We start from the raw sequence: 4478 nt of genomic DNA on the forward strand, positions 1-4478 counted from the left end.
CTTCAGTCCCCTTTCCAGGGGAGTGAACAGTTTTGTCTCGCTGGGTTCTAGGTGACACTGGGGTTAAAGAAAAAGGAAAAAAAAAGAAAGAAAACTGCAGCAAGGTTGGTGTCTGCCCGTACAGCCACCCAGTTTTGTGCTTGAAACCCAGGGCCCTGGTGGTGTAGGCACATGAGGTAATCTCCTGGTCTGTGGATTGCAAAAAGCATGGGAAAAGCATAGTATCTGGGCTGAATAGCACAGACCCTCACGGCTTCCCTTGGCTGGGAAAGGGAGGCTCCCCGTTTCCTTGCACTTCCCAGGTAAGGCGATGCCCCACCCTGCTTCTGCTCAACCTCCTTGGGCTGCACCCACTGCCTAACCAGTCCCAATGAGATGAACAGGGTACCTCTGTTGGAAATGCAGAAATCACCCGCCTTCTGCATTGGTCTCGCTGGGAGCTGCAGACCAGAGCTGTTCCTATTAGGCCATCTTGCCAGCCAAACCCTCAAATGTTCTCCCTTGACATTTATTACAGGGAAATCAACAAGCAATGGATTCCCTTAGCTTTGTTTATCTGAGAGATTCTTAATTGCTTGCTCATTTTTGAAGAATAATCTTGCTGGTCATAGAATTTTTGATTGAAAGTTTTATCTGTCAGTATTTAAAAATATCCCACTGTTTTTTGATTTCCATGGTTTATGAGGAGAAATTGACTGTTGGAGGCTCTCTTTTATGTGATGGGTCACATGTCTCTTGGATTACTCCTCTCTTGCTGCTTTAAGGATTTTATCTTTCTGTCTTTTCATGGTTTGATTCTAATATGTCTCAGTGTGGATCTCTGGGTTTACCTTGCTTGAAGATTTTTCATCTTCTCAAATGTAGGCTCATGTCTTTTCAAATTTGACGAGTTTGTGAACATTATTTCCTCAAATTTTCCATTTCTTTCTCTTTTTCTTCCTTTTAGAACCTTTATAATTCATATGTTGCTTTGTTTGATGGTGCTCTCCAGATCTCTGAGGCTGTGTATGCATTTTTCTTTGTTCTTTTTGATTTCCATTCCTCTGATTGGGTGTTTCAATTGCTTTATCTTCAAGTATGTCAGTTTTTTTCTTTTGAGTTTTCAAATCTGTTGAACCCATCAGTGAATTTTTTTCAGATATTGTGTTTTTCAGCTACAGGATTTGTATACATTTCTGTAATTTCTGTTTTTTTCTTGAGACAGGATCTTTGCTGCACCCAGGTTGGTAATTGGTGTTCATTTGTATTCAGTGCTCATAAATTCCCCTCACCCCTCAGAAATTGCTATTCTTTCCTATTGGCAGCTGCAGTTGTCCACTTGTCCAGAAGCTATCTTATCCCTCTGTTAGTAGAAAGCCTGGTTCTTATAGCCCCTGCCAGTTTATTCTGTTCTTGAGTTTAGTCCTTGTTTGGATATGCATAGTGTGCAGTGTCCCCCTTCCCTAGGCTGTGAGTATATGTGAATTATAAACTCATCTGTCTCAATCTCACCTGTCTCCAGTGTTGGGTATTGTGTGTTCAGCCATTTCATACTCTTTAGAATAGAGAATTTTTCTTCAGCAATGGAGTGAATCGGAGGTGGTGAGAACAGTATGGCTTGATTACAAAACTACTTTTTATATATCATATAAAATAAAATATTAAACATTTTTCCAACGTGATTGTGCCATTTTACATTCCCACCATTAATGGTACGTGTTTATTTTAAACATTCTAATAATCTCTGTTTTTTGAATGGTAAGTTTAGTACATCTACATTTCTTGAATTATTGATATATTTGGATATATTTATATCATCATATTTTTCCTTTCTATACATCATGTTTTTTTTTTGACTTTTCCTCCAGTTTCTCTCCTTTTGTTTGAGTCATTGAGTTTTCTTTTTCCTGTCAATCCATACTCGATTGGCTTTGAAGTTGAACATTATATTTCTATTGTTTTAGTGATTAACCTTGAATTGTCAATATGCCTAGCATAAAAGGCAAAACCGTTTTTTAAAGGAAATAAAGTTTTATAATGTCTTTTAAATGTCTGCTTAGTCTCCATTGGGGGAATATGCCTTAATTGATTTAACCAATACCCTAGTTTTAGGCATTTAGGTTGTTTATAAATCATTGCTTTCGTGTACATTGCTGCCATAAACACTTTTGTAGCTAAATCTCTGTGTATACTATTTTTTGTAAAGAGTCCAATAGAATAGTTTTCAAACTATATTTCATTGTAGTAAGAACACTTAACATGAGATTTACACTCAACAGATTTTTGTGTATAGTATGCTAAGTGAAATAAGCCAATCACAGGAAGACAAATACTGCATGATTCTGTGTATATCAGATATCTAAAATAGTCAAAATCATAAAATCAAAAAATGGAATCATGGTTTTCAGGGCTGAATGGAGGGGGGAATGAGAAATTACTAATTAATGGGCATAAAGTTTGCTTTAAGCAAGATAATTAGTTCTAAAGATCTGCTCTACAACATTGTACATACAGTCAACAATGGTATATTTTAAAAGCAAAGACTAAACTTTAATCAGTCTGAATAGAGGGAACCTTAACCTATTTTAACCCTATGCTTTCTTAAATGTTAGTGTTATCTAGTCTTTTAGTTTTACCATGTTTTTATATCCTCAAATTCAGTCATTATTATTCTTATTTCATACAGTTATTTTTTGTCTCTTGTTCACTTTTATTGCAAGTATTTTTCTTTCCATCGCATCTAAGTTAAAAAAATTAGTTAAATTTCTGTCTCACTGAAATATATGCATCTCTTACATAGCAAGGGTATGTTAATGATAAACATGTGTGTTTATTAGAAAATATCTTTATTTTTTGCTCCTGTTCAAGTAGATATTTATCTGATTGGCAACTAAATAGGTCATGGTAGTGCCACCAACATTAGATGGTACAACTCTCACTTCAATGGAGGATAACAAAGGTTTAGCAGCTTGATGGTGTATGTGGTCCTCTAATCTATTGTCATACTTTAAAGAGGGGTTCGACAGGGCATAGGTGGATGTATCATGACTGTACTTCTGAAAAGTTATTCTACCTTCCTGCCCCCTTTTACTGTCTGGTAGCTTCTAATTTCTACTGGAAAGGAGGAGGTAAGGCCTTCTGTGAAGTGTGGGGAACATATGGTGACGTTAGAGATTTGAGAATGCAGGTTTGAAATAGCTGCTGTGGAGACTGAAAGAGAGGCTTATCTAGGGGAAAAAAGAAATATTCTCAGACAACAGTGAGACTTCCTTTGAGTTTGGAAACCACGCATTTAATTTATAGTGTCACTGATTTTCATAATTGCTTATTTGTATCCAGCATGCAAATATAGTCCTGAAGAAAAAGCCATATTCATCTATGTTTGATGTGTTGCCAGTCAGCGGACATGTTAAAACTGTGGAAAAAGGAATATTGGGATTTAGGCAAGAGACTTCTTAAATGTAATGGACCATGGGATCTAAGCTGGTTAAGGAAGAAAGTAACCAGTAATGTCTGGGTGGTTGAAGAGCAGAGGAGTATGTTACAGAGCAAGTTAGAAAAATATTACGCTGAAGGTCTGGGGTGTTGCTGTTAAGCGGTGACTGAAGTAGAATGGAGGTGAAGATGATTCAAAGTGGAAAGCTAAAACAACTGAGAGGCTTGGAAGCTGAAGAATTCCTTCATATAATAGGCTCCCTGTTTTTAAATATGTATGAACACGATAGAACCAAGACATAACCTGTAACAAACTAACTTGAATATTCAATAAATTGAGCCTTAGGAATCTTCTTTACAGGAGGGATATATCTCTGTCTTTTTCATCTTCAAGTTTATTATTGAAAATGTATCAGAAAACAATGTAATGAATTGCTATAAGGTTTCTTAACATTGTGTGCTTTTTCACATTCTTTCACTTCAACATCCAGAGAGGTGGACATTTATAGCTAGAAGTGAATGATTCCAAGAATCTTAACACTATCAAAAACCTAAAGTCATGTGAAAGGTTATTTTTAGTATTGAAATAAAATTTAATTTTATATGACAATTTTAGAAAAATTTTGGAAGATAAGGATAAAACAGAATTTTGCTGCAACTTACAAGTAAAATATCCAAAAATATCAATAGCCTCTAGGCTTCACTTCACGTTTTTTTCACATTATAATGAATGAAGAAATTCCATGTATTGATTAAAGAGCATGTATAAAATCATTTTAGAGACTGTAGATGAAAGACATTAGATTGGAATGATGCAGTCTCAATTAATAGTTGTGAAACTTTAGGTGCTATGATTCTGAAACATTTTGGACTAAAAGTTTAGCTTTCACATGAGATAATCTTCCGTCCATAATGGTTAGAGGAACAGTAACTGACAACTTTGAAACCCTTTTCAGTTAGAATGGCAATCATAAAAAAGTCAGGAAACAACAGGTGCTGGAGAGGATGTGGAGAAATAGGAACATTTTTACACTGTTGGTGGGATTGTAAACTAGTTCAACCAT

Source organism: Colobus angolensis, unplaced genomic scaffold (assembly GCF_000951035.1).
Source record: "Colobus angolensis palliatus isolate OR3802 unplaced genomic scaffold, Cang.pa_1.0 Scaffold161, whole genome shotgun sequence".
In the NCBI taxonomy this organism is placed as follows: domain Eukaryota; kingdom Metazoa; phylum Chordata; class Mammalia; order Primates; family Cercopithecidae; genus Colobus; species Colobus angolensis.